The following is a 26,232-nucleotide window of genomic DNA, read 5'->3' as shown; positions in this document are numbered from 1 at the left end:
TTTTGGCGAAGGCGGTCACAGTAGTTCCCCGAGAGCAAAGGAACAAGGGGCTGTATTCGCTCGTTGAGAGCAGCACACATTCCGGGCTACTTGAACGTAGGGGCAGACCTCATGTCAAGAGGGGGTCCTCGAGACGACGAGTGGTGTCTGCACCCGGACATTGTTCTCCGAATTTGGGAACAATTCGGGAGAGCCGAGGTGGACCTGTTCGCGTCACGCGTGAACGCGCAGTGTCCCCTATGGTTCTCTCTGAGGGAACAGGACGAGCCACCACTGGGAAGAGACGCATTCGCGCACTACCCGTGGCCGAAAGTTCTCCTGTATGCATTCCCTCCGCTGTCTTGCATTCTCCCACTGCTAGCCAGGGTGAGGTCAGAGGAGCTGTCAGTGATACTGATAGCGCCCGATCGCCCGGGGGCTCCGTGGTTTGCGGAGATGAGTCAGATGTTGATTGCGCCACCTTGGCCAATTCCACATCGACGAGACGCGTTGACCCAGGCGGGAGGCTCGATAGGGCAGTGGCCCATAATCGGCCAACCACTGAGGGCTTGGTTCCTGAATGGGACAGGTTGAGGCGCCGTGGGTTATCTGATGCAGTGATCAGAACCATACAGGGCGCACGAGCCAGTTCCACTTCTAGGATGTATACCAGCAGATGGAACGTTTTCTCACGATGGTGTGACATACAGGATGTAGACCCCATGAGCTGTCAGGTAGAGAGTGTGCTCTCATTCCTGCAGTCTATGTTTGATAAGCAGAAATCGCCCTCCACCATTCGAGTGTTTGCAGCGGCAATTTCAGCTGGTCATGAAGGGTTTAACGGAAAAAACGTGTTCAGTCACCCATTAGTGAAACGTTTCTTATTGGGGACGCGGCGGCTTAGGCCAATGCCTAGAGCTACGCTGCCCCAGTGGGATTTAGCCTTGGTTCTCGAAGCGCTATGTAAGTCGCCGTTCGAGCCATTGAATCAAATACCCCTCAAGATGCTGTCTATCAAGACGGCGCTGTTGCTCGCCTTGACTACCGCTAAGCGGGTCAGTGATTTGTGTGCACTGTCAACGAGACCCGACTGCCTTGCCATCAATGGCGATCTGAGCAGAGCGGTGTTACGTCCTAACCCGGCATTTGTGCCGAAGGTTATTAACAGTGCATATAGATCACAGATCGTGTAATTGTGGGCTTTTCATCCCCCTCCCCATGGGGAGAGGAGTGAGGAAAAGCTTCATTGTCTGTGCCCAGTACGCGCTTTGGCGTGTTACGTTGAGCGCACAGCAGCGGTTAGGTCATCGCCTCAGCTGTTTGTGTGTCACGGTGCGGCTGCATTAGGTAGACCACTTTCAAAACAGCGATTGTCTCATTGGCTTTGTGAAGGTATTGAGACGGCGTACGAGGTGGCGGGGGCAACAACCGCCTCAGGGTATCAGAGCGCACTCTACTCGTGGAGTAGCAGCTTCTACTGCCCTTTTCAGAGGAACAGAGGTAGAGGATATTTGTAGAGCAGCGTCATGGTCGACGCCGTCTCCTTTTATCCGTTTCTATCTGTTAGATATGTCTTCTAACTCTTTGGCTCGATCTGTACTCAGCGTGGCTGAGGGAAGATCTTGAGCAAAATGGAGAGGAAAAAGCAGGTTTGTGACCATGTTCATAGGGGCCGCTTTTGTTAGAAGGACATATTATGGACAGACATGTTTTTTAACTCTTTGGCTCGGTCGGCTTTCAGCAGAGCTGAAAGGTGATTTTGAGTTAGGAAGAGAGGACAAAGCAGGACCATGGACTGGTTCCAATCAGGTCCGCTTTGGTTAGGAAAACATGTTTGTTGGGGATAGGCTTTTTAACTCTTAGGGCTCGATTGCACTCAGCATAGCTGAAGGAGAATCTTGAGCTGGAGGAGAGAGAAGCAGGACGATAGACAGGTCTCTATCAGGTCCGCCTTGGATGAAAAGCATATCTTGTGGCATGTCTCCTGACTGACAGTGTCAGTATGGTAGAGACATGTATTGAATTGACAGAATGTGAGGTCATCTATCTGATGTTCAGTTTAGTATGACTTTTATATTTTGTTCCTGCCTACTAATCTCTGGGTTCCATTGAGTGAGTAAGGCGGTTTATTGGACACATAATGTAGAGTGACATTTTATGTCATTCCATTAGTGGACGATAGTGTTGTCACAGAATATTGAGGCACGGCTATCTGCTAGTACAGATTAGCATGGCTTCTATTCTGATGATCTGCCCACTAGTCATTGGCATTGCCATTGAGCTAGATGGGGCGGGTCTATAACCGATGACGCGGTATATTGTGACGCCCGGATGGGTTTTTAGTTGCAGTACTGCGGGAATTGGTTGCAGCCATTGCTAGGCTTGACCTTTTTTAATTTTTTAATGGGAAGTGTCAGGCTCGGCAGGGAGTACATTTTGGAGCGTTTCGCTCCGCCTTAAACCACTAGGAGCATAGCTCCCCTATGGGGCGGAGCTCCACGATATAGAACGATTAGTTACCGGAGTGTAACTCCAGTTCTATGAGTGGAGCGGAGCCCCATAGGACTTAAGGCCCTGCCGACCCTCTCTAGTCTCGCTGAAGATAAATATCTCGGGAGGCAGATTGAGGGAACGGGTCCCTTCTTATAGGGGCACCTGTGCTCCCATTGGCTGCAGGTGTGTGCATCATTTTTGCTTCAGGCTGTTTCTGCCGTAGGGCAGAGGGTAAACCACTAGGAGCATAGCTCCCCTATGGGGCTCCGCTCCACTCATAGAACTGGAGTTACACTCCGGTAACTAATCGTTATGAGTGCAAGCACTGCTAGAATTCAAACCAAGGCTCTCCTGTTTCACCAGCTAAGCCCAACACGTCTGCAATGCAGGTAGGCAAGCCCGCTGTTTGGAAGAACTTGATGGCAGTTTGTACTTCGCCGAAGAAAGCATCACCATACGTAGTTCTCGAACCCACGACCCTGAGATTAAATGTCTCATGCTCTACCGACTGAGATAGCCAGGCTGTTCAATTACAATTTGGATTTGGACCGAATATAGTACAACGCTCTTCATGCAAAATATGGTGATCAGAGAAATTCCTTCCTGTGGCGCAATCGGTTAGCGCGCGGTACTTATGCAGCAGAGCGATGCCGAGGTTGTGAGTTCAAGCCTCACCAGGAGCATTGATTTTTCTTGAACCCTCTGCCTCTCTATTTCTTGTCCAGAAAAGTATTACTTTTCACTCCATTTAGGAGGATATTGCCCGAATAATATGTATGTTTTGTGATAACAGTTAGGAGTGCAAGCACTGCTAGAATTCAAACCAAGGCTCTCCTGTTTCACCAGCTAAGCCCAACACGTTTGCAATGCAGGTTGGCAAGCCCGCTGTTTGGAAAAACTGGATGGCAGTTTGTACTTCGCCAAAGAAAGCATCACCATACGTAGTTCTCGAACCCACGACCCTGAGATTAAATGTCTCATGCTCTACCGACTGAGATAGCCAGGCTGTTCAATTACAATTTGGATTTGGACCGAATATAGTACAACGCTCTTCATGCAAAATATGGTGATCAGAGAAATTCCTTCCAATAGCTCCTGTGGCGCAATCGGTTAGCGCGCGGTACTTATACAGCAGTATGCAGCAGAGCGATGCTGAGGTTGTGAGTTCAAGCCTCACCAGGAGCAGTGATTTTTCTTGAACCCTCTGCCTCTCTATTTCTTGTCCAGAAAATGATTACTTTTCACTCCATTTAGGAGGATATTGCCCGAATAATATGTATGTTTTGTGATAAAAGTTATGAGTGCAAGCACTGCTACAATTCAAACCAAGGGTCTCCTGTTTCACCAGCTAAGCCCAACACGTCTGCAATGCAGGTAGGCAAGCCCGCTGTTTGGAAGAACTTGATGGCAGTTTGTACTTCGCCGAAGAAAGCATCACCATACGTGGTTCTCGAACCCACGACCCTGAGATTAAATGTCTCATGCTCTACCGACTGAGATAGCCAGGCTGTTCAATTACAATTTGGATTTGGACCGAATATAGTACAACGCTCTTCATGCAAAATATGGTGATCAGAGAAATTACTTCCAATAGCTCCTGTGGCGTAATTGGTTAGCGCGCGGTACTTATACAGCAGTATGCAGCAGAGCGATGCCGAGGTTGTGAGTTCAAGCCTCACCAGGAGCAGTGATTTTTCTTGAACCCTCTGCCTCTCTATTTCTTGTCCAGAAAATGATTACTTTTCACTCCATTTAGGAGGATATTGCCCGAATAATATGTATGTTTTGTGATAACAGTTATGAGTGCAAGCACTGCTACAATTCAAACCAAGAGTCTCCCTGTTTCACCAGCTAAGCCCAACACGTCTGCAATGCAGGTTGGCAAGCCCGCTGTTTGGAAGAACTTGATGGCAGTTTGTACTTCGCCGAAGAAAGCATCACCATACGTAGTTCTCGAACCCACGACCCTGAGATTAAATGTCTCATGCTCTACCGACTGAGATAGCCAGGCTGTTCAATTACAATTTGGATTTGGACCGAATATAGTACAACGCTCTTCATGCAAAATATGGTGATCAGAGAAATTACTTCCAATATCTCCTGTGGCGCAATCGGTTAGCGCGTGGTACTTATATAGCACTATGCAGCAGAGCGATGCCGATGTTGTGAGTTCAAGCCTCACCAGGAGCAGTGATTTCTCTTGAACCCTCTGCCTCTCTATTTCTTGTCCAGAAAATGATTACTTTTCACTCCATTTAGGAGGATATTGCCCGAATAATATGTATGTTTTGTGATAAAAGTTATGAGTGCAAGCACTGCTACAATTCAAACCAAGGGTCTCCTGTTTCACCAGCTAAGCCCAACACGTCTGCAATGCAGGTAGGCAAGCCCGCTGTTTGGAAGAACTTGATGGCAGTTTGTACTTCGCCGAAGAAAGCATCACCATACGTGGTTCTCGAACCCACGACCCTGAGATTAAATGTCTCATGCTCTACCGACTGAGATAGCCAGGCTGTTCAATTACAATTTGGATTTGGACCGAATATAGTACAACGCTCTTCATGCAAAATATGGTGATCAGAGAAATTACTTCCAATAGCTCCTGTGGCGTAATTGGTTAGCGCGCGGTACTTATACAGCAGTATGCAGCAGAGCGATGCCGAGGTTGTGAGTTCAAGCCTCACCAGGAGCAGTGATTTTTCTTGAACCCTCTGCCTCTCTATTTCTTGTCCAGAAAATGATTACTTTTCACTCCATTTAGGAGGATATTGCCCGAATAATATGTATGTTTTGTGATAACAGTTATGAGTGCAAGCACTGCTACAATTCAAACCAAGAGTCTCCTGTTTCACCAGCTAAGCCCAACACGTCTGCAATGCAGGTTGGCAAGCCCGCTGTTTGGAAGAACTTGATGGCAGTTTGTACTTCGCCGAAGAAAGCATCACCATACGTAGTTCTCGAACCCACGACCCTGAGATTAAATGTCTCATGCTCTACCGACTGAGATAGCCAGGCTGTTCAATTACAATTTGGATTTGGACCGAATATAGTACAACGCTCTTCATGCAAAATATGGTGATCAGAGAAATTACTTCCAATATCTCCTGTGGCGCAATCGGTTAGCGCGTGGTACTTATATAGCACTATGCAGCAGAGCGATGCCGAGGTTGTGAGTTCAAGCCTCACCAGGAGCAGTGATTTCTCTTGAACCCTCTGCCTCTCTATTTCTTGTCCAGAAAATGATTACTTTTCACTCCATTTAGGAGGATATTGCCCGAATAATATGTATGTTTTGTGATAACAGTTATGAGTGCAAGCACTGCTACAATTCAAACCAAGGGTCTCCTGTTTCACCAGCTAAGCCCAACACGTCTGCAATGCAGGTAGGCAAGCCCGCTGTTTGGAAGAACTTGATGGCAGTTCAAATCAAATCAAATCAAATTTTATTGGTCACATGCGCCGAATACAACAGGTGCAGACATTACAGTGAAATGCTTACTTACAGCCCTTAACCAACAGTGCATTTATTTTAAACAAAAAAGTAAGAATAAAACAACAACAAAAAAGTGTTGAGAAAAAAAGAGCAGAAGAGAAATAAAGTGACAGTAGGGAGGCTATATATACAGTAAAATAAAGTGACAGTAGGGAGGCTATATATACAGGGGGGTACCGTTGCATAGTCAATGTGCGGGGGCACCGGCTAGTTGAGGTAGTTGAGGTAATATGTACATGTGGGTAGAGTTAAAGTGACTATGCATAAATACTTAACAGAGTAGCAGCAGCGTAAAAGGATGGGGTGGGGGGGCAGTGCAAATAGTCCGGGTAGCCATGATTAGCTGTTCAGGAGTCTTATGGCTTGGGGGGTAGAAGCTGTTGAGAAGTCTTTTGGACCTAGACTTGGCACTCCGGTACCGCTTGCCGTGCTGGTAGCAGAGAGAACAGTCTATGACTAGGGTGGCTGGAGTCTTTGACAATTTTGAGGGCCTTCCTCTGACACCGCCTGGTATAGAGGTCTTGGATGGCAGGGAGCTTTGCCCCAGTGATGTACTGGGCCGTACGCACTACCCTCTGTAGTGCCTTGCGGTCAGAGGCCAAGCAGTTGCCATACCAGGCGGTGATGCAACCAGTCAGGATGCTCTCGATGGTGCAGCTGTAGAATTTTTTGAGGATCTGAGGACCCATGCCAAATTTTTTAGTCTCCTGAGGGGGAATAGGCTTTGTCGTGCCCTCTTCACGACTGTCTTGGTGTGTTTGGACCATGATAGTTTGTTGGTGATGTGGACACCAAGGAACTTGAAGCTCTCAACCTGTTCCACTACAGCCCCGTCGATGAGAATGGGGGCGTGCTCAGTCCTCTTTTTTTTCCTGTAGTCCACAATCATCTCCTTTGTCTTGGTCACGTTGAGGGAGAGGTTGTTGTCCTGGCACCACACGGCCAGATCTCTGACCTCCTCCCTATAGGCTGTCTCATCGTTGTCGGTGATCAGGCCTACCACTGTTGTGTCGTTGGCAAACTTAATGATGGTGTTGGAGTCGTGCCTGGCCATGCAGTCATGGGTGAACAGAGAGTACAGGAGGGGGACTGAGCACGCACCCCTGAGGGGCCCCCCGTGTTGAGGATCAGTGTGGCAGATGTGTTGTTACCTACCCTTACCACCTGGGGGCGGCCCGTCAGGAAGTCCAGGATCCAGTTGCAGAGGGAGGTGTTTAGTCCCAGGATCCTTAGCTTAGTGATGAGCTTAGAGGGCACTATGGTGTTGAATGCTGAGCTGTAGTCAATGAATAGCATTCTCACGTAGGTGTTCCTCTTGTCCAGGTGGGAAAGGGCAGTGTGGAGTGCGATAGAGATTGCATCATCTGTGGATCTGTTGGGGCGGTATGCAAATTGGAGTGGGTCTAGGGTTTCTGGGATTATGCTGTTGATGTGAGCCATGACCAGTCTTTCAAAGCACTTCATGGCTACAGACGTCAGTGCTACGGGTCGGTAGTCATTTAGGCAGGTTATCTTAGAGTTCTTGGGCACGGGGACTATGGTGGTCTGCTTGAAACATGTTGGTATTACAGACTCAGTCAGGGACAGGTACTTCGCCGAAGAAAGCATCACCATACGTAGTTCTCGAACCCACGACCCTGAGATTAAATGTCTCATGCTTTACCGATTTAGATAGCCAGGCTGTTCAATCACAATTTGGATTTGGACCGAATATAGTACAACGCTCTTCGTGCAAAATATGGTGATCAGAGAAATTACTTCCAATAGCTCCTGTGGCGCAATCGGTTAGCGCGCGACTGTACGTATGCAGCAGAGCGATGCCGAGGTTGTGAGTTCAAGCCTCACCAGGAGCAGTGATTTTTCTTGAACCCTCTGCCTCTCTATTTCTTGTCCAGAAAATGATTACTTTTCACTCCATTTAGGAGGATATTGCCCGAATAATATGTATGTTTTGTGATAACAGTTATGAGTGCAAGCACTGCTAGAATTCAAACCAAGGCTCTCCTGTTTCACCAGCTAAGCCCAACACGTTTGCAATGCAGGTTGGCAAGCCCGCTGTTTGGAAGAACTGGATGGCAGTTTGTACTTCGCCAAAGAAAGCATCACCATACGTAGTTCTCGAACCCACGACCCTGAAATTAAATGTCTCATGCTCTACCGACTGAGATAGCCAGGCTGTTCAATTACAATTTGGATTTGGACCGAATATAGTACAACGCTCTTCATGCAAAATATGGTGATCAGAGAAATTACTTCCAATAGCTCCTGTGGCGCAATCGGTTAGCGCGCGGTACTTATACAGCAGTATGGAGCAGAGCGATGCCGAGGTTGTGAGTTCAAGCCTCACCAGGAGCAGTGATTTTTCTTGAACCCTCTGCCTCTCTATTTCTTGTCCAGAAAATGATTACTTTTCACTCCATTTAGGAGGATATTGCCCGAATAATATGTATGTTTTGTGATAACAGTTATGAGTGCAAGCACTGCTACAATTCAAACCAAGGGTCTCCTGTTTCACCAGCTAAGCCCAACACGTCTGCAATGCAGGTTGGCAAGCCCGCTGTTTGGAAGAACTTGATGGCAGTTTGTACTTCGCCGAAGAAAGCATCACCATACGTAGTTCTCGAACCCACGACCCTGAGATTAAATGTCTCATGCTCTACCGACTGAGATAGCCAGGCTGTTCAATTACAATTTGGATTTGGACCGAATATAGTACAACGCTCTTCATGCAAAATATGGTGATCAGAGAAATTCCTTCCAATAGCTCCTGTGGCGCAATCGGTTAGCGCGTGGTACTTATATAGCAGTATGCAGCAGAGCGATGCCGAGGTTGTGAGTTCAAGCCTCACCAGGAGCAGTGATTTCTCTTGAACCCTCTGCCTCTCTATTTCTTGTCCAGAAAATGATTACTTTTCACTCCATTTAGGAGGATATTGCCCGAATAATATGTATGTTTTGTGATAACAGTTATGAGTGCAAGCACTGCTACAATTCAAACCAAGGGTCTCCTGTTTCACCAGCTAAGCCCAACACGTCTGCAATGCAGGTAGGCAAGCCCGCTGTTTGGAAGAACTTGATGGCAGTTTGTACTTCGCCGAAGAAAGCATCACCATACGTAGTTCTCGAACCCACGACCCTGAGATTAAATGTCTCATGCTCTACCGACTTAGATAGCCAGGCTGTTCAATCACAATTTGGATTTGGACCGAATATTGTACAATGCTCTTCATGCAAAATATGGTGATCAGAGAAATTACTTCCAATAGCTCCTGTGGCGCAATCGGTTAGCGCGGTACTTATACAGCAGTATGCAGCAGAGCGATGCCGAGGTTGTGAGTTCAAGCCTCACCAGGAGCAGTGATTTTTCTTGAACCCTCTGCCTCTCTATTTCTTGTCCAGAAAATGATTACTTTTCACTCCATTTAGGAGGATATTGCCCGAATAATATGTATGTTTTGTGATAACAGTTAGGAGTGCAAGCACTGCTAGAATTCAAACCAAGGCTCTCCTGTTTCACCAGCTAAGCCCAACACGTTTGCAATGCAGGTTGGCAAGCCCGCTGTTTGGAAAAACTGGATGGCAGTTTGTACTTCGCCGAAGAAAGCATCACCATACGTAGTTCTCGAACCCACGACCCTGAGATTAAATGTCTCATGCTCTACCGACTGAGATAGCCAGGCTGTTCAATTACAATTTGGATTTGGACCGAATATAGTACAACGCTCTTCATGCAAAATATGGTGATCAGAGAAATTACTTCCAATAGCTCCTGTGGCGCAATCGGTTAGCGCGTGGTACTTATACAGCAGTATGCAGCAGAGCGATGCCGAGGTTGTGAGTTCAAGCCTCACCAGGAGCAGTGATTTTTCTTGAACCCTCTGCCTCTCTATTTCTTGTCCAGAAAATGATTACTTTTCACTCCATTTAGGAGGATATTGCCCGAATAATATGTATGTTTTGTGATAACAGTTATGAGTGCAAGCACTGCTACAATTCAAACCAAGGGTCTCCTGTTTCACCAGCTAAGCCCAACACGTCTGCAATGCAGGTAGGCAAGCCCGCTGTTTGGAAGAACTTGATGGCAGTTTGTACTTAGCCGAAGAAAGCATCACCATACGTAGTTCTCGAACCCACGACCCTGAGATTAAATGTCTCATGCTCTACCGACTTAGATAGCCAGGCTGTTCAATCACAATTTGGATTTGGACCGAATATCGTACAACTCTGTACGTGCAAAATATGGTGATCAGAGAAATTACTTCCAATAGCTCCTGTGGCGCAATCGGTTAGCGCGCGGTACTTATACAGCAGTATGCAGCAGAGCGATGCCGAGGTTGTGAGTTCAAGCCTCACCAGGAGCAGTGATTTTTCTTGAACCCTCTGCCTCTCTATTTCTTGTCCAGAAAATGATTACTTTTCACTCCATTTAGGAGGATATTGCCCGAATAATATGTATGTTTTGTGATAACAGTTATGAGTGCAAGCACTGCTACAATTCAAACCAAGGGTCTCCTGTTTCACCAGCTAAGCCCAACACGTCTGCAATGCAGGTAGGCAAGCCCGCTGTTTGGAAGAACTTGATGGCAGTTTGTACTTCGCCGAAGAAAGCATCACCATACGTGGTTCTCGAACCCACGACCCTGAGATTAAATGTCTCATGCTCTACCGACTGAGATAGCCAGGCTGTTCAATTACAATTTGGATTTGGACCGAATATAGTACAACGCTCTTCATGCAAAATATGGTGATCAGAGAAATTACTTCCAATAGCTCCTGTGGCGCAATCGGTTAGCGCGCGGTACTTATACAGCAGTATGCAGCAGAGCGATGCCGAGGTTGTGAGTTCAAGCCTCACCAGGAGCAGTGATTTCTCTTGAACCCTCTGCCTCTCTATTTCTTGTCCAGAAAATGATTACTTTTCACTCCATTTAGGAGGATATTGCCCGAATAATATGTATGTTTTGTGATAACAGTTATGAGTGCAAGCACTGCTACAATTCAAACCAAGGGTCTCCTGTTTCACCAGCTAAGCCCAACACGTCTGCAATGCAGGTTGGCAAGCCCGCTGTTTGGAAAAACTGGATGGCAGTTTGTACTTCGCCGAAGAAAGCATCACCATACGTAGTTCTCGAACCCACGACCCTGAGATTAAATGTCTCATGCTCTACCGACTGAGATAGCCAGGCTGTTCAATTACAATTTGGATTTGGACCGAATATCATACAACTCTGTACGTGCAAAATATGGTGATCATAGATTCTACTTCCTTTATCTCCTGTGGCGCAATCGGTTAGCGCGTGGTAGTTATACAGCAGTATGCAGCAGAGGTTGTGAGTTCAAGCCTCACCAGGAGCAGTGATTTTTCTTGAACTCTCTATTTCTTATCCACAAAATGATTACTTTTCACTCCATTTAGGAGGATATTGCCCGAATAATATGTATGTTTTGTGATAACAGTTATGAGTGCAAGCACTGCTAGAATTCAAACCAAGGGTCTCCTGTTTCACCAGCTAAGCCCAACATGTCTGCAATGCAGGTTGGCAAGCCCGCTGTTTGCAAGAACTGGATGGCAGTTTGTACTTCGCCAAGAAAGCATCACCATACGTAGTTCTCGAACCCACGACCCTGAGATTAAATGTCTCATGCTCTACCGACTGAGATAGCCAGGCTGTTCAATTACAATTTGGATTTGGACCGAATATAGTACAACGCTCTTCATGCAAAATATGGTGATCAGAGAAATTACTTCCAATAGCTCCTGTGGCGCAATCGGTTAGCGCGCGGTACTTATACAGCAGTATGCAGCAGAGCGATGCCGAGGTTGTGAGTTCAAGCCTCACCAGGAGCAGTGATTTTTCTTGAACCCTCTGCCTCTCTATTTCTTGTCCAGAAAATGATTACTTTTCACTCCATTTAGGAGGATATTGCCCGAATAATATGTATGTTTTGTGATAACAGTTATGAGTGCAAGCACTGCTAGAATTCAAACCAATGCTCTCCTGTTTCACCAGCTAAGCCCAACACGTCTGCAATGCAGGTAGGCAAGCCCGCTGTTTGGAAGAACTTGATGGCAGTTTGTACTTCGCCGAAGAAAGCATCACCATACGTAGTTCTCGAACCCACGACCCTGAGATTAAATGTATCATGCTCTACCGACTGAGATAGCCAGGCTGTTCAATTACAATTTGGATTTGGACCGAATATAGTACAACGCTCTTCATGCAAAATATGGTGATCAGAGAAATTACTTCCAATAGCTCCTGTGGCGCAATCGGTTAGCGCGCGGTACTTATACAGCAGTATGCAGCAGAGCGATGCCGAGGTTGTGAGTTCAAGCCTCACCAGGAGCAGTGATTTTTCTTGAACCCTCTGCCTCTCTATTTCTTGTCCAGAAAATGATTACTTTTCACTCCATTTAGGAGGATATTGCCCGAATAATATGTATGTTTTGTGATAACAGTTATGAGTGCAAGCACTGCTAGAATTCAAACCAAGGGTCTCCTGTTTCACCAGCTAAGCCCAACACGTCTGCAATGCAGGTAGGCAAGCCCGCTGTTTGGAAGAACTTGATGGCAGTTTGTACTTCGCCGAAGAAAGCATCACCATACGTGGTTCTCGAACCCACGACCCTGAGATTAAATGTCTCATGCTCTACCGACTGAGATAGCCAGGCTGTTCAATTACAATTTGGATTTGGACCGAATATAGTACAACGCTCTTCATGCAAAATATGGTGATCAGAGAAATTCCTTCCAATAGCTCCTGTGGCGCAATCGGTTAGCGCGCGGTACTTATACAGCAGTATGCAGCAGAGCGATGCCGAGGTTGTGAGTTCAAGCCTCACCAGGAGCAGTGATTTTTCTTGAACCCTCTGCCTCTCTATTTCTTGTCCAGAAAATGATTACTTTTCACTCCATTTAGGAGGATATTGCCCGAATAATATGTATGTTTTGTGATAACAGTTATGAGTGCAAGCACTGCTAGAATTCAAACCAAGGGTCTCCTGTTTCACCAGCTAAGCCCAACACGTCTGCAATGCAGGTTGGCAAGCCCGCTGTTTGGAAGAACTTGATGGCAGTTTGTACTTCGCCGAAGAAAGCATCACCATACGTAGTTCTCGAACCCACGACCCTGAGATTAAATGTCTCATGCTCTACCGACTGAGATAGCCAGGCTGTTCAATTACAATTTGGATTTGGACCGAATATAGTACAACGCTCTTCATGCAAAATATGGTGATCAGAGAAATTACTTCCAATAGCTCCTGTGGCGCAATCGGTTAGCGCGTGGTACTTATACAGCAGTATGCAGCAGAGCGATGCCGAGGTTGTGAGTTCAAGCCTCACCAGGAGCAGTGATTTTTCTTGAACCCTCTGCCTCTCTATTTCTTGTCCAGAAAATGATTACTTTTCACTCCATTTAGGAGGATATTGCCCGAATAATATGTATGTTTTGTGATAACAGTTATGAGTGCAAGCACTGCTAGAATTCAAACCAAAGGTCTCCTGTTTCACCAGCTAAGCCCAACACGTCTGCAATGCAGGTTGGCAAGCCCGCTGTTTGGAAGAACTTGATGGCAGTTTGTACTTCGCGAAGAAAGCATCACCATACGTAGTTCTCGAACCCACGACCCTGAGATTAAATGTCTCATGCTCTACCGACTGAGATAGCCAGGCTGTTCAATCACAATTTGGATTTGGACCGAATATAGTACAACGCTCTTCATGCAAAATATGGTGATCAGAGAAATTACTTCCAATAGCTCCTGTGGCGCAATCGGTTAGCGCGTGGTACTTATACAGCAGTATGCAGCAGAGCGATGCTGAGGTTGTGAGTTCAAGCCTCACCAGGAGCATTGAATTTTCTTGAACCCTCTGCCTCTCTATTTCTTGTCCAGAAAATGATTACATTTCACTCCATTTAGGAGGATATTGCCCGAATAATATGTATGTTTTGTGATAACAGTTATGAGTGCAAGCACTGCTACAATTCAAACCAAGGGTCTCCTGTTTCACCAGCTAAGCCCAACACGTCTGCAATGCAGGTAGGCAAGCCCGCTGTTTGGAAGAACTTGATGGCAGTTTGTACTTCGCCGAAGAAAGCATCACCATACGTAGTTCTCGAACCCACGACCCTGAGATTAAATGTCTCATGCTCTACCGACTGAGATAGCCAGGCTGTTCAATTACAATTTGGATTTGGACCGAATATCGTACAACGCTCTTCATGCAAAATATGGTGATCAGAGAAATTACTTCCAATAGCTCCTGTGGCGCAATCGGTTAGCGCGCGGTACTTATACAGCAGTATGCAGCAGAGCGATGCCGAGGTTGTGAGTTCAAGCCTCACCAGGAGCAGTGATTTTTCTTGAACCCTCTGCCTCTCTATTTCTTGTCCAGAAAATGATTACTTTTCACTCCATTTAGGAGGATATTGCCCGAATAATATGTATGTTTTGTGATAACAGTTATGAGTGCAAGCACTGCTACAATTCAAACCAAGGGTCTCCTGTTTCACCAGCTAAGCCCAACACGTCTGCAATGCAGGTTGGCAAGCCCGCTGTTTGGAAGAACTTGATGGCAGTTTGTACTTCGCCGAAGAAAGCATCACCATACGTAGTTCTCGAACCCACGACCCTGAGATTAAATGTCTCATGCTCTACCGACTGAGATAGCCAGGCTGTTCAATTACAATTTGGATTTGGACCGAATATAGTACAACGCTCTTCATGCAAAATATGGTGATCAGAGAAATTACTTCCAATAGCTCCTGTGGCGCAATCGGTTAGCGCGCGGTACTTATACAGCAGTATGCAGCAGAGCGATGCCGAGGTTGTGAGTTCAAGCCTCACCAGGAGCAGTGATTTTTCTTGAACCCTCTGCCTCTCTATTTCTTGTCCAGAAAATGATTACTTTTCACTCCATTTAGGAGGATATTGCCCGAATAATATGTATGTTTTGTGATAACAGTTATGAGTGCAAGCACTGCTAGAATTCAAACCAATGCTCTCCTGTTTCACCAGCTAAGCCCAACACGTTTGCAATGCAGGTTGGCAAGCCCGCTGTTTGGAAGAACTGTTTGGCAGTTTGTACTTCGCCAAGAAAGCATCACCATACGTAGTTCTCGAACCCACGACCCTGAGATTAAATGTCTCATGCTCTACCGACTGAGATAGCCAGGCTGTTCAATCACAATTTGGATTTGGACCGAATATAGTACAACGCTCTTCATGCAAAATATGGTGATCAGAGAAATTACTTCCAATAGCTCCTGTGGCGCAATCGGTTAGCGCGCGGTACTTATACAGCAGTATGCAGCAGAGCGATGCCGAGGTTGTGAGTTCAAGCCTCACCAGGAGCAGTGATTTTTCTTGAACCCTCTGCCTCTCTATTTCTTGTCCAGAAAATGATTACTTTTCACTCCATTTAGGAGGATATTGCCCGAATAATATGTATGTTTTGTGATAACAGTTATGAGTGCAAGCACTGCTACAATTCAAACCAAGGGTCTCCTGTTTCACCAGCTAAGCCCAACACGTCTGCAATGCAGGTTGGCAAGCCCGCTGTTTGGAAGAACTTGATGGCAGTTTGTACTTCGCCGAAGAAAGCATCACCATACGTAGTTCTCGAACCCACGACCCTGAGATTAAATGTCTCATGCTCTACCGACTGAGATAGCCAGGCTGTTCAATTACAATTTGGATTTGGACCGAATATAGTACAACGCTCTTCATGCAAAATATGGTGATCAGAGAAATTACTTCCAATAGCTCCTGTGGCGCAATCGTTTAGCGCGCGGTACTTATACAGCAGTATGCAGCAGAGCGATGCCGAGGTTGTGAGTTCAAGCCTCACCAGGAGCAGTGATTTTCTTGAACCCTCTGCCTCTCTATTTCTTGTCCAGAAAATGATTACTTTTCACTCCATTTAGGAGGATATTGCCCGAATAATATGTATGTTTTGTGATAACAGTTATGAGTGCAAGCACTGCTACAATTCAAACCAAGGGTCTCCTGTTTCACCAGCTAAGCCCAACACGTCTGCAATGCAGGTAGGCAAGCCCGCTGTTTGGAAGAACTTGATGGCAGTTTGTACTTAGCCGAAGAAAGCATCACCATACGTAGTTCTCGAACCCACGACCCTGAGATTAAATGTCTCATGCTCTACCGACTTAGATAGCCAGGCTGTTCAATCACAATTTGGATTTTGACCGAATATTGTACAATGCTCTTCATGCAAAATATGGTGATCAGAGAAATTACTTCCAAAAGCTCCTGTGGCGCAATCGGTTAGCGCACGGTACTTATACAGCAGTATGCAGCAGAGCGATGCCGAGGTTGTGATTTCAAGCCTCACCAGGAGCAGTGATTTTTCTTGAACCCTCTGCCTCTCTATTTCTTGTCCAGAAAATGATTACTTTTCACTCCATTTAGGAGGATATTGCCCGAATAATATGTATGTTTTGTGATAACAGTTATGAGTGCAAGCACTGCTAGAATTCAAACCAAAGGTCTCCTGTTTCACCAGCTAAGCCCAACACGTCTGCAATGCAGGTTGGCAAGCCCGCTGTTTGGAAGAACTTGATGGCAGTTTGTACTTCGCCGAAGAAAGCATCACCATACGTAGTTCTCGAACCCACGACCCTGAGATTAAATGTCTCATGCTCTACCGACTGAGATAGCCAGGCTGTTCAATTACAATTTGGATTTGGACCGAATATAGTACAACGCTCTTCATGCAAAATATGGTGATCAGAGAAATTACTTCCAATAGCTCCTGTGGCGCAATCGGTTAGCGCGCGGTACTTATACAGCAGTATGCAGCAGAGCGATGCCGAGGTTGTGAGTTCAAGCCTCACCAGGAGCAGTGATTTTTCTTGAACCCTCTGCCTCTCTATTTCTTGTCCAGAAAATGATTACTTTTCACTCCATTTAGGAGGATATTGCCCGAATAATATGTATGTTTTGTGATAACAGTTATGAGTGCAAGCACTGCTACAATTCAAACCAAGGGTCTCCTGTTTCACCAGCTAAGCCCAACACGTCTGCAATGCAGGTAGGCAAGCCCGCTGTTTGGAAGAACTTGATGGCAGTTTGTACTTCGCCGAAGAAAGCATCACCATACGTAGTTCTCGAACCCACGACCCTGAGATTAAATGTCTCATGCTCTACCGACTGAGATAGCCAGGCTGTTCAATCACAATTTGGATTTGGACCGAATATTGTACAACGCTCTTCATGCAAAATATGGTGATCAGAGAAATTACTTCCAATAGCTCCTGTGGCGCAATCGGTTAGCGCGCGGTACTTATACAGCAGTATGCAGCAGAGCGATGCCGAGGTTGTGAGTTCAAGCCTCACCAGGAGCAGTGATTTTTCTTGAACCCTCTGCCTCTCTATTTCTTGTCCAGAAAATGATTACTTTTCACTCCATTTAGGAGGATATTGCCCGAATAATATGTATGTTTTGTGATAACAGTTAGGAGTGCAAGCACTGCTAGAATTCAAACCAAGGGCTCTCCTGTTTCACCAGCTAAGCCCAACACGTCTGCAATGCAGGTTGGCAAGCCCGCTGTTTGGAAGAACTGGATGGCAGTTTGTACTTCGCCGAAGAAAGCATCACCATACGTAGTTCTCGAACCCACGACCCTGAGATTAAATGTCTCATGCTCTACCGACTTAGATAGCCAGGTTGTTCAATCACAATTTGGATTTGGACCGAATATTGTACAACGCTCTTCATGCAAAATATGGTGATCAGAGAAATTACTTCCAATAGCTCCTGTGGCGCAATCGGTTAGCGCGCGGTACTTATACAGCAGTATGCAGCAGAGCGATGCCGAGGTTGTGATTTCAAGCCTCACCAGGAGCAGTGATTTTTCTTGAACCCTCTGCCTCTCTATTTCTTGTCCAGAAAATGATTACTTTTCACTCCATTTAGGAGGATATTGCCCGAATAATATGTATGTTTTGTGATAACAGTTATGAGTGCAAGCACTGCTACAATTCAAACCAAGAGTCTCCTGTTTCACCAGCTAAGCCCAACACGTCTGCAATGCAGGTAGGCAAGCCCGCTGTTTGGAAGAACTTGATGGCAGTTTGTACTTCGCCGAAGAAAGCATCACCATACGTAGTTCTCGAACCCACGACCCTGAGATTAAATGTCTCATGCTCTACCGACTGAGATAGCCAGGCTGTTCAATTACAATTTGGATTTGGACCGAATATAGTACAACGCTCTTCATGCAAAATATGGTGATCAGAGAAATTACTTCCAATAGCTCCTGTGGCGCAATCGTTTAGCGCGCGGTACTTATACAGCAGTATGCAGCAGAGCGATGCCGAGGTTGTGAGTTCAAGCCTCACCAGGAGCAGTGATTTCACTTGAACCCTCTGCCTCTCTATTTCTTGTCCAGAAAATGATTACTTTTCACTCCATTTAGGAGGATATTGCCCGAATAATATGTATGTTTTGTGATAACAGTTATGAGTGCAAGCACTGCTACAATTCAAACCAAGGGTCTCCTGTTTCACCAGCTAAGCCCAACACGTCTGCAATGCAGGTAGGCAAGCCCGCTGTTTGGAAGAACTTGATGGCAGTTTGTACTTCGCCGAAGAAAGCATCACCATACGTAGTTCTCGAACCCACGACCCTGAGATTAAATGTCTCATGCTCTACCGACTGAGATAGCCAGGCTGTTCAATCACAATTTGGATTTGGACCGAATATTGTACAACGCTCTTCATGCAAAATATGGTGATCAGAGAAATTACTTCCAATAGCTCCTGTGGCGCAATCGGTTAGCGCGCGGTACTTATACAGCAGTATGCAGCAGAGCGATGCCGAGGTTGTGAGTTCAAGCCTCACCAGGAGCAGTGATTTTTCTTGAACCCTCTGCCTCTCTATTTCTTGTCCAGAAAATGATTACTTTTCACTCCATTTAGGAGGATATTGCCCGAATAATATGTATGTTTTGTGATAACAGTTATGAGTGCAAGCACTGCTAGAATTCAAACCAAGGGTCTCCTGTTTCACCAGCTAAGCCCAACACGTCTGCAATGCAGGTTGGCAAGCCCGCTGTTTGGAAGAACTGGATGGCAGTTTGTACTTCGCCGAAGAAAGCATCACCATACGTAGTTCTCGAACCCACGACCCTGAGATTAAATGTCTCATGCTCTACCCACTGAGATAGACAGGCTGCTCAATCACAATTTGGATTTGGACCGAATTTAGTACAACGCTCTTCATGCAAAATATGGTGATCAGAGAAATTACTTCCAATAGCTCCTGTGGCGCAATCGGTTAGCGCGAGATACTTATACAGCAGTATGCAGCAGAGCGATGCCGAGGTTGTGAGTTCAAGCCTCACCAGGAGCATTGAATTTTCTTGAACCCCCGGCCTCTCTATTTCTTGTTCAGAAAATGATTACATTTCACTCCATTTAGGAGGATATTACCCGAATAATATGTATGTTTTGTGATAACAGTTATGAGTGCAAGCACTGCTACAATTCAAACCAAGGGTCTGCTGTTTCACCAGCTAAGCCCAACACGTCTGCAATGCAGGTAGGCAAGCCCGCTGTTTGGAAGAACTTGATGGCAGTTTGTACTTCGCCGAAGAAAGCATCACCATACGTAGTTCTCGAACCCACGACCCTGAGATTAAATGTCTCATGCTCTACCGACTTAGATAGCCAGGCTGTTCAATCACAATTTGGATTTGGACCGAATATCGTACAACTCTGTACGTGCAAAATATGGTGATCAGAGAAATTACTTCCAATAGCTCCTGTGGCGCAATTGGTTAGCGCGCGGTACTTATACAGCAGTATGCAGCAGAGCGATGCCGAGGTTGTGAGTTCAAGCCTCACCAGGAGCAGTGATTTTTCTTGAACCCTCTGCCTCTCTATTTCTTGTCCAGAAAATGATTACTTTTCACTCCATTTAGGAGGATATTGCCCGAATAATATGTATGTTTTGTGATAACAGTTATGAGTGCAAGCACTGCTACAATTCAAACCAAGGGTCTCCTGTTTCACCAGCTAAGCCCAACACGTCTGCAATGCAGGTAGGCAAGCCCGCTGTTTGGAAGAACTTGATGGCAGTTTGTACTTCGCCGAAGAAAGCATCACCATACGTAGTTCTCGAACCCACGACCCTGAGATTAAATGTCTCATGCTCTACCGACTGAGATAGCCAGGCTGTTCAATTACAATTTGGATTTGGACCGAATATCGTACAACGCTCTTCGTGCAAAATATGGTGATCAGAGAAATTACTTCCAATAGCTCCTTCTGCGCAATCGGTTAGCACGCGGTACTTATGCAGCAGAGCGATGCCGAGGTTGTGAGTTCAAGCCTCACCAGGAGCAGTGATTTTTCTTGAACCCTCTGCCTCTCTATTTCTTGTCCAGAAAATTATTACTTTTCACTCCATTTAGGAGGATATTGCCCGAATAATATGTATGTTTTGTGATAACAGTTAGGAGTGCAAGCACTGCTAGAATTCAAACCAAGGCTCTCCTGTTTCACCAGCTAAGCCCAACACGTTTGCAATGCAGGTTGGCAAGCCCGCTGTTTGGAAGAACTGGATGGCAGTTTGTACTTCGCCGAAGAAAGCATCACCATACGTAGTTCTCGAACCCACGACCCTGAGATTAAATGTCTCATGCTCTACCGACTGAGATAGCCAGGCTGTTCAATCACAATTTGGATTTGGACCGAATATAGTACAACGCTCTTCATGCAAAATATGGTGATCAGAGAAATTACTTCCAATAGCTCCTGTGGCGCAATCGGTTAGCGCGCGGTACTTATACAGCAGTATGCAGCAGAGCGATGCCGAGGTTGTGAGTTCAAGCCTCACCAGGAGCAGTGATTTTTCTTGAACCCTCTGCCTCTCTATTTCTTGTCCAGAAAATGATTACTTTTCACTCCATTTAGGAGGATATTGCCCGAATAATATGTATGTTTTGTGATAACAGTTATGAGTGCAAGCACTGCTACAATTCAAACCAAGGGTCTCCTGTTTCACCAGCTAAGCCCAACACGTCTGCAATGCAGGTTGGCAAGCCCGCTGTTTGGAAGAACTTGATGGCAGTTTGTACTTCGCCGAAGAAAGCATCACCATACGTGGTTCTCGAACCCACGACCCTGAGATTAAATGTCTCATGCTCTACCGACTGAGATAGCCAGGCTGTTCAATTACAATTTGGATTTGGACCGAATATAGTACAACGCTCTTCATGCAAAATATGGTGATCAGAGAAATTCCTTCCAATAGCTCCTGTGGCGCAATCGGTTAGCGCGCGGTACTTATACAGCAGTATGCAGCAGAGCGATGCCGAGGTTGTGAGTTCAAGCCTCACCAGGAGCAGTGATTTTTCTTGAACCCTCTGCCTCTCTATTTCTTGTCCAGAAAATGATTACTTTTCACTCCATTTAGGAGGATATTGCCCGAATAATATGTATGTTTTGTGATAACAGTTATGAGTGCAAGCACTGCTACAATTCAAACAAAGAGTCTCCTGTTTCACCAGCTAAGCCCAACACGTCTGCAATGCAGGTTGGCAAGCCCGCTGTTTGGAAGAACTTGATGGCAGTTTGTACTTCGCCGAAGAAAGCATCACCATACGTAGTTCTCGAACCCACGACCCTGAGATTAAATGTCTCATGCTCTACCGACTGAGATAGCCAGGCTGTTCAATCACAATTTGGATTTGGACCGAATATAGTACAACGCTCTTCATGCAAAATATGGTGATCAGAGAAATTACTTCCAATATCTCCTGTGGCGCAATCGGTTAGCGCGTGGTACTTATATAGCATTATGCAGCAGAGCGATGCCGAGGTTGTGAGTTCAAGCCTCACCAGGAGCAGTGATTTTTCTTGAACCCTCTGCCTCTCTATTTCTTGTCCAGAAAATGATTACTTTTCACTCCATTTAGGAGGATATTGCCCGAATAATATGTATGTTTTGTGATAACAGTTATGAGTGCAAGCACTGCTACAATTCAAACAAAGAGTCTCCTGTTTCACCAGCTAAGCCCAACACGTCTGCAATGCAGGTTGGCAAGCCCGCTGTTTGGAAGAACTTGATGGCAGTTTGTACTTCGCCGAAGAAAGCATCACCATACGTAGTTCTCGAACCCACGACCCTGAGATTAAATGTCTCATGCTCTACCGACTGAGATAGCCAGGCTGTTCAATTACAATTTGGATTTGGACCGAATATAGTACAACGCTCTTCATGCAAAATATGGTGATCAGAGAAATTCCTTCCAATAGCTCCTGTGGCGCAATAGGTTAGCGCGCGGTACTTATACAGCAGTATGCAGCAGAGCGATGCCGAGGTTGTGAGTTCAAGCCTCACCAGGAGCAGTGATTTTTCTTGAACCCTCTGCCTCTCTATTTCTTGTCCAGAAAATGATTACTTTTCACTCCATTTAGGAGGATATTGCCCGAATAATATGTATGTTTTGTGATAAAAGTTATGAGTGCAAGCACTGCTACAATTCAAACCAAGGGTCTCCTGTTTCACCAGCTAAGCCCAACACGTCTGCAATGCAGGTAGGCAAGCCCGCTGTTTGGAAGAACTTGATGGCAGTTTGTACTTCGCCGAAGAAAGCATCACCATACGTAGTTCTCGAACCCACGACCCTGAGATTAAATGTCTCATGCTCTACCGACTGAGATAGCCAGGCTGTTCAATTACAATTTGGATTTGGACCGAATATAGTACAACGCTCTTCATGCAAAATATGGTGATCAGAGAAATTACTTCCAATAGCTCCTGTGGCGCAATCGGTTAGCGCGCGGTACTTATACAGCAGTATGCAGCAGAGCGATGCCGAGGTTGTGAGTTCAAGCCTCACCAGGAGCAGTGATTTTTCTTGAACCCTCTGCCTCTCTATTTCTTGTCCAGAAAATGATTACTTTTCACTCCATTTAGGAGGATATTGCCCGAATAATATGTATGTTTTGTGATAACAGTTATGAGTGCAAGCACTGCTACAATTCAAACCAAGGGTCTCCTGTTTCACCAGCTAAGCCCAACACGTCTGCAATGCAGGTTGGCAAGCCCGCTGTTTGGAAGAACTTGATGGCAGTTTGTACTTAGCCGAAGAAAGCATCACCATACGTAGTTCTCGAACCCACGACCCTGAGATTAAATGTCTCATGCTCTACCGACTTAGATAGCCAGGCTGTTCAATCACAATTTGGATTTGGACCGAATATTGTACAACGCTCTTCATGCAAAATATGGTGATCAGAGAAATTACTTCCAATAGCTCCTGTGGCGCAATCGGTTAGCGCGCGGTACTTATACAGCATTATGCAGCAGAGCGATGCCGAGGTTGTGAGTTCAAGCCTCACCAGGAGCAGTGATTTTTCTTGAACCCTCTGCCTCTCTATTTCTTGTCCAGAAAATGATTACTTTTCACTCCATTTAGGAGGATATTGCCCGAATAATATGTATGTTTTGTGATAACAGTTATGAGTGCAAGCACTGCTAGAATTCAAACCAAGGCTCTCCTGTTTCACCAGCTAAGCCCAACACGTTTGCAATGCAGGTTGGCAAGCCCGCTGTTTGGAAGAACTTGATGGCAGTTTGTACTTCGCCGAAGAAAGCATCACCATACGTAGTTCTCGAACCCACGACCCTGAGATTAAATGTCTCATGCTCTACCGACTGAGATAGCCAGGCTGTTCAATTACAATTTGGATTTGGACCGAATATAGTACAACGCTCTTCATGCAAAATATGGTGATCAGAGAAATTACTTCCAATAGCTCCTGTGGCGCAATCGGTTAGCGCGCGGTACTTATACAGCAGTATGCAGCAGAGCGATGCCGAGGTTGTGAGTTCAAGCCTCACCAGGAGCAGTGATTTTTCTTGAACCCTCTGCCTCTCTATTTCTTGTCCAGAAAATGATTACTTTTCACTCCATTTAGGAGGATATTGCCCGAATAATATGTATGTTTTGTGATAACAGTTATGAGTGCAAGCACTGCTACAATTCAAACCAAGGGTCTCCTGTTTCACCAGCTAAGCCCAACACGTCTGCAATGCAGGTTGGCAAGCCCGCTGTTTGGAAGAACTTGATGGCAGTTTGTACTTCGCCGAAGAAAGCATCACCATACGTAGTTCTCGAACCCACGACCCTGAGATTAAATGTCTCATGCTCTACCGACTGAGATAGCCAGGCTGTTCAATTACAATTTGGATTTGGACCGAATATAGTACAACGCTCTTCATGCAAAATATGGTGATCAGAGAAATTACTTCCAATATCTCCTGTGGCGCAATCGGTTAGCGCGTGGTACTTATATAGCATTATGCAGCAGAGCGATGCCGAGGTTGTGAGTTCAAGCCTCACCAGGAGCAGTGATTTCTCTTGAACCCTCTGCCTCTCTATTTCTTGTCCAGAAAATGATTACTTTTCACTCCATTTAGGAGGATATTGCCCGAATAATATGTATGTTTTGTGATAACAGTTATGAGTGCAAGCACTGCTAGAATTCAAACCAATGCTCTCCTGTTTCACCAGCTAAGCCCAACACGTTTGCAATGCAGGTTGGCAAGCCCGCTGTTTGGAAGAACTGGATGGCAGTTTGTACTTCGCCGAAGAAAGCATCACCATACGTAGTTCTCGAACCCACGACCCTGAGATTAAATGTCTCATGCTCTACCGACTTAGATAGCCAGGCTGTTCAATCACAATTTGGATTTGGACCGAATATTGTACAACGCTCTTCATGCAAAATATGGTGATCAGAGAAATTACTTCCAATAGCTCCTGTGGCGCAATAGGTTAGCGCGCGGTACTTATACAGCAGTATGCAGCAGAGCGATGCCGAGGTTGTGAGTTCAAGCCTCACCAGGAGCAGTGATTTTTCTTGAACCCTCTGCCTCTCTATTTCTTGTCCAGAAAATGATTACTTTTCACTCCATTTAGGAGGATATTGCCCGAATAATATGTATGTTTTGTGATAACAGTTATGAGTGCAAGCACTGCTACAATTCAAACCAAGGGTCTCCTGTTTCACCAGCTAAGCCCAACACGTCTGCAATGCAGGTAGGCAAGCCCGCTGTTTGGAAGAACTTGATGGCAGTTTGTACTTCGCCGAAGAAAGCATCACCATACGTAGTTCTCGAACCCACGACCCTGAGATTAAATGTCTCATGCTCTACCGACTGAGATAGCCAGGCTGTTCAATTACAATTTGGATTTGGACCGAATATAGTACAACGCTCTTCATGCAAAATATGGTGATCAGAGAAATTCCTTCCAATAGCTCCTGTGGCGCAATAGGTTAGTGCGCGGTACTTATACAGCAGTATGCAGCAGAGCGATGCCGAGGTTGTGAGTTCAAGCCTCACCAGGAGCAGTGATTTTTCTTGAACCCTCTGCCTCTCTATTTCTTGTCCAGAAAATGATTACTTTTCACTCCATTTAGGAGGATATTGCCCGAATAATATGTATGTTTTGTGATAACAGTTATGAGTGCAAGCACTGCTAGAATTCAAACCAATGCTCTCCTGTTTCACCAGCTAAGCCCAACACGTTTGCAATGCAGGTTGGCAAGCCCGCTGTTTGGAAGAACTTGATGGCAGTTTGTACTTCGCCGAAGAAAGCATCACCATACGTAGTTCTCGAACCCACGACCCTGAGATTAAATGTCTCATGCTCTACCGACTTAGATAGCCAGGCTGTTCAATCACAATTTGGATTTGGACCGAATATTGTACAACGCTCTTCATGCAAAATATGGTGATCAGAGAAATTACTTCCAATAGCTCCTGTGGCGCAATCGGTTAGCGCGCGGTACTTATACAGCAGTATGCAGCAGAGCGATGCCGAGGTTGTGAGTTCAAGCCTCACCAGGAGCAGTGATTTTTCTTGAACCCTCTGCCTCTCTATTTCTTGTCCAGAAAATGATTACTTTTCACTCCATTTAGGAGGATATTGCCCGAATAATATGTATGTTTTGTGATAACAGTTATGAGTGCAAGCACTGCTACAATTCAAACCAATGCTCTCCTGTTTCACCAGCTAAGCCCAACACGTTTGCAATGCAGGTTGGCAAGCCCGCTGTTTGGAAGAACTGTATGGCAGTTTGTACTTCGCCGAAGAAAGCATCACCATACGTAGTTCTCGAACCCACGACCCTGAGATTAAATGTCTCATGCTCTACCGACTGAGATAGCCAGGCTGTTCAATTACAATTTGGATTTGGACCGAATATAGTACAACGCTCTTCATGC

The 26,232-nt window shown here is 45.8% G+C and overlaps 39 non-coding genes across 39 annotated transcripts; all 39 read left to right on the top strand.

The window, feature by feature from the left end:
* Window positions 1-3,563: 3,563 nt before the first annotated feature.
* On the top strand, window positions 3,564-3,657 carry trnai-uau. Its single transcript has 2 exons — window positions 3,564-3,601; window positions 3,622-3,657. It is a non-coding gene; the product is annotated as a tRNA-Ile (tRNA).
* A 408-nt stretch (window positions 3,658-4,065) lies between these two features.
* On the top strand, window positions 4,066-4,159 carry trnai-uau. The gene is made up of 2 exons: window positions 4,066-4,103; window positions 4,124-4,159. It is a non-coding gene; the product is annotated as a tRNA-Ile (tRNA).
* Window positions 4,160-4,568: 409 nt separating this feature from the next.
* trnai-uau lies at window positions 4,569-4,662 on the top strand. The gene is made up of 2 exons: window positions 4,569-4,606; window positions 4,627-4,662. It is a non-coding gene; the product is annotated as a tRNA-Ile (tRNA).
* A 408-nt stretch (window positions 4,663-5,070) lies between these two features.
* Window positions 5,071-5,164, top strand: trnai-uau. The gene is made up of 2 exons: window positions 5,071-5,108; window positions 5,129-5,164. It is a non-coding gene; the product is annotated as a tRNA-Ile (tRNA).
* Window positions 5,165-5,572: 408 nt separating this feature from the next.
* trnai-uau lies at window positions 5,573-5,666 on the top strand. The gene is made up of 2 exons: window positions 5,573-5,610; window positions 5,631-5,666. It is a non-coding gene; the product is annotated as a tRNA-Ile (tRNA).
* Window positions 5,667-8,226: 2,560 nt separating this feature from the next.
* On the top strand, window positions 8,227-8,320 carry trnai-uau. The gene is made up of 2 exons: window positions 8,227-8,264; window positions 8,285-8,320. It is a non-coding gene; the product is annotated as a tRNA-Ile (tRNA).
* Window positions 8,321-8,728: 408 nt separating this feature from the next.
* On the top strand, window positions 8,729-8,822 carry trnai-uau. The gene is made up of 2 exons: window positions 8,729-8,766; window positions 8,787-8,822. It is a non-coding gene; the product is annotated as a tRNA-Ile (tRNA).
* Window positions 8,823-9,230: 408 nt separating this feature from the next.
* On the top strand, window positions 9,231-9,322 carry trnai-uau. The gene is made up of 2 exons: window positions 9,231-9,266; window positions 9,287-9,322. It is a non-coding gene; the product is annotated as a tRNA-Ile (tRNA).
* Window positions 9,323-9,730: 408 nt separating this feature from the next.
* On the top strand, window positions 9,731-9,824 carry trnai-uau. The gene is made up of 2 exons: window positions 9,731-9,768; window positions 9,789-9,824. It is a non-coding gene; the product is annotated as a tRNA-Ile (tRNA).
* Window positions 9,825-10,232: 408 nt separating this feature from the next.
* trnai-uau lies at window positions 10,233-10,326 on the top strand. Its single transcript has 2 exons — window positions 10,233-10,270; window positions 10,291-10,326. It is a non-coding gene; the product is annotated as a tRNA-Ile (tRNA).
* Window positions 10,327-10,734: 408 nt separating this feature from the next.
* Window positions 10,735-10,828, top strand: trnai-uau. The gene is made up of 2 exons: window positions 10,735-10,772; window positions 10,793-10,828. It is a non-coding gene; the product is annotated as a tRNA-Ile (tRNA).
* Window positions 10,829-11,719: 891 nt separating this feature from the next.
* trnai-uau lies at window positions 11,720-11,813 on the top strand. Its single transcript has 2 exons — window positions 11,720-11,757; window positions 11,778-11,813. It is a non-coding gene; the product is annotated as a tRNA-Ile (tRNA).
* A 408-nt stretch (window positions 11,814-12,221) lies between these two features.
* On the top strand, window positions 12,222-12,315 carry trnai-uau. The gene is made up of 2 exons: window positions 12,222-12,259; window positions 12,280-12,315. It is a non-coding gene; the product is annotated as a tRNA-Ile (tRNA).
* A 408-nt stretch (window positions 12,316-12,723) lies between these two features.
* On the top strand, window positions 12,724-12,817 carry trnai-uau. Its single transcript has 2 exons — window positions 12,724-12,761; window positions 12,782-12,817. It is a non-coding gene; the product is annotated as a tRNA-Ile (tRNA).
* Window positions 12,818-13,225: 408 nt separating this feature from the next.
* trnai-uau lies at window positions 13,226-13,319 on the top strand. The gene is made up of 2 exons: window positions 13,226-13,263; window positions 13,284-13,319. It is a non-coding gene; the product is annotated as a tRNA-Ile (tRNA).
* A 407-nt stretch (window positions 13,320-13,726) lies between these two features.
* On the top strand, window positions 13,727-13,820 carry trnai-uau. The gene is made up of 2 exons: window positions 13,727-13,764; window positions 13,785-13,820. It is a non-coding gene; the product is annotated as a tRNA-Ile (tRNA).
* Window positions 13,821-14,228: 408 nt separating this feature from the next.
* trnai-uau lies at window positions 14,229-14,322 on the top strand. The gene is made up of 2 exons: window positions 14,229-14,266; window positions 14,287-14,322. It is a non-coding gene; the product is annotated as a tRNA-Ile (tRNA).
* Window positions 14,323-14,730: 408 nt separating this feature from the next.
* Window positions 14,731-14,824, top strand: trnai-uau. The gene is made up of 2 exons: window positions 14,731-14,768; window positions 14,789-14,824. It is a non-coding gene; the product is annotated as a tRNA-Ile (tRNA).
* Window positions 14,825-15,231: 407 nt separating this feature from the next.
* On the top strand, window positions 15,232-15,325 carry trnai-uau. The gene is made up of 2 exons: window positions 15,232-15,269; window positions 15,290-15,325. It is a non-coding gene; the product is annotated as a tRNA-Ile (tRNA).
* A 408-nt stretch (window positions 15,326-15,733) lies between these two features.
* On the top strand, window positions 15,734-15,827 carry trnai-uau. Its single transcript has 2 exons — window positions 15,734-15,771; window positions 15,792-15,827. It is a non-coding gene; the product is annotated as a tRNA-Ile (tRNA).
* A 407-nt stretch (window positions 15,828-16,234) lies between these two features.
* Window positions 16,235-16,328, top strand: trnai-uau. Its single transcript has 2 exons — window positions 16,235-16,272; window positions 16,293-16,328. It is a non-coding gene; the product is annotated as a tRNA-Ile (tRNA).
* Window positions 16,329-16,736: 408 nt separating this feature from the next.
* On the top strand, window positions 16,737-16,830 carry trnai-uau. Its single transcript has 2 exons — window positions 16,737-16,774; window positions 16,795-16,830. It is a non-coding gene; the product is annotated as a tRNA-Ile (tRNA).
* A 408-nt stretch (window positions 16,831-17,238) lies between these two features.
* trnai-uau lies at window positions 17,239-17,332 on the top strand. The gene is made up of 2 exons: window positions 17,239-17,276; window positions 17,297-17,332. It is a non-coding gene; the product is annotated as a tRNA-Ile (tRNA).
* Window positions 17,333-17,741: 409 nt separating this feature from the next.
* On the top strand, window positions 17,742-17,835 carry trnai-uau. The gene is made up of 2 exons: window positions 17,742-17,779; window positions 17,800-17,835. It is a non-coding gene; the product is annotated as a tRNA-Ile (tRNA).
* Window positions 17,836-18,243: 408 nt separating this feature from the next.
* On the top strand, window positions 18,244-18,337 carry trnai-uau. Its single transcript has 2 exons — window positions 18,244-18,281; window positions 18,302-18,337. It is a non-coding gene; the product is annotated as a tRNA-Ile (tRNA).
* Window positions 18,338-18,745: 408 nt separating this feature from the next.
* On the top strand, window positions 18,746-18,839 carry trnai-uau. Its single transcript has 2 exons — window positions 18,746-18,783; window positions 18,804-18,839. It is a non-coding gene; the product is annotated as a tRNA-Ile (tRNA).
* A 408-nt stretch (window positions 18,840-19,247) lies between these two features.
* On the top strand, window positions 19,248-19,341 carry trnai-uau. Its single transcript has 2 exons — window positions 19,248-19,285; window positions 19,306-19,341. It is a non-coding gene; the product is annotated as a tRNA-Ile (tRNA).
* A 408-nt stretch (window positions 19,342-19,749) lies between these two features.
* trnai-uau lies at window positions 19,750-19,843 on the top strand. Its single transcript has 2 exons — window positions 19,750-19,787; window positions 19,808-19,843. It is a non-coding gene; the product is annotated as a tRNA-Ile (tRNA).
* Window positions 19,844-20,743: 900 nt separating this feature from the next.
* On the top strand, window positions 20,744-20,837 carry trnai-uau. The gene is made up of 2 exons: window positions 20,744-20,781; window positions 20,802-20,837. It is a non-coding gene; the product is annotated as a tRNA-Ile (tRNA).
* Window positions 20,838-21,245: 408 nt separating this feature from the next.
* On the top strand, window positions 21,246-21,339 carry trnai-uau. Its single transcript has 2 exons — window positions 21,246-21,283; window positions 21,304-21,339. It is a non-coding gene; the product is annotated as a tRNA-Ile (tRNA).
* A 408-nt stretch (window positions 21,340-21,747) lies between these two features.
* Window positions 21,748-21,841, top strand: trnai-uau. The gene is made up of 2 exons: window positions 21,748-21,785; window positions 21,806-21,841. It is a non-coding gene; the product is annotated as a tRNA-Ile (tRNA).
* Window positions 21,842-22,249: 408 nt separating this feature from the next.
* On the top strand, window positions 22,250-22,343 carry trnai-uau. Its single transcript has 2 exons — window positions 22,250-22,287; window positions 22,308-22,343. It is a non-coding gene; the product is annotated as a tRNA-Ile (tRNA).
* A 408-nt stretch (window positions 22,344-22,751) lies between these two features.
* On the top strand, window positions 22,752-22,845 carry trnai-uau. Its single transcript has 2 exons — window positions 22,752-22,789; window positions 22,810-22,845. It is a non-coding gene; the product is annotated as a tRNA-Ile (tRNA).
* A 408-nt stretch (window positions 22,846-23,253) lies between these two features.
* trnai-uau lies at window positions 23,254-23,347 on the top strand. Its single transcript has 2 exons — window positions 23,254-23,291; window positions 23,312-23,347. It is a non-coding gene; the product is annotated as a tRNA-Ile (tRNA).
* A 408-nt stretch (window positions 23,348-23,755) lies between these two features.
* trnai-uau lies at window positions 23,756-23,849 on the top strand. Its single transcript has 2 exons — window positions 23,756-23,793; window positions 23,814-23,849. It is a non-coding gene; the product is annotated as a tRNA-Ile (tRNA).
* A 408-nt stretch (window positions 23,850-24,257) lies between these two features.
* On the top strand, window positions 24,258-24,351 carry trnai-uau. Its single transcript has 2 exons — window positions 24,258-24,295; window positions 24,316-24,351. It is a non-coding gene; the product is annotated as a tRNA-Ile (tRNA).
* A 408-nt stretch (window positions 24,352-24,759) lies between these two features.
* trnai-uau lies at window positions 24,760-24,853 on the top strand. The gene is made up of 2 exons: window positions 24,760-24,797; window positions 24,818-24,853. It is a non-coding gene; the product is annotated as a tRNA-Ile (tRNA).
* A 408-nt stretch (window positions 24,854-25,261) lies between these two features.
* Window positions 25,262-25,355, top strand: trnai-uau. The gene is made up of 2 exons: window positions 25,262-25,299; window positions 25,320-25,355. It is a non-coding gene; the product is annotated as a tRNA-Ile (tRNA).
* A 408-nt stretch (window positions 25,356-25,763) lies between these two features.
* trnai-uau lies at window positions 25,764-25,857 on the top strand. Its single transcript has 2 exons — window positions 25,764-25,801; window positions 25,822-25,857. It is a non-coding gene; the product is annotated as a tRNA-Ile (tRNA).
* The last annotated feature ends 375 nt before the right edge of the window (window positions 25,858-26,232 follow it).

The sequence above is a fragment of the Coregonus clupeaformis genome, chromosome 10, assembly GCF_020615455.1.
Source record: "Coregonus clupeaformis isolate EN_2021a chromosome 10, ASM2061545v1, whole genome shotgun sequence".
Taxonomy (NCBI): Eukaryota; Metazoa; Chordata; class Actinopteri; order Salmoniformes; family Salmonidae; genus Coregonus; species Coregonus clupeaformis.
This window is presented reverse-complemented; position numbering and strand designations above follow the sequence as displayed.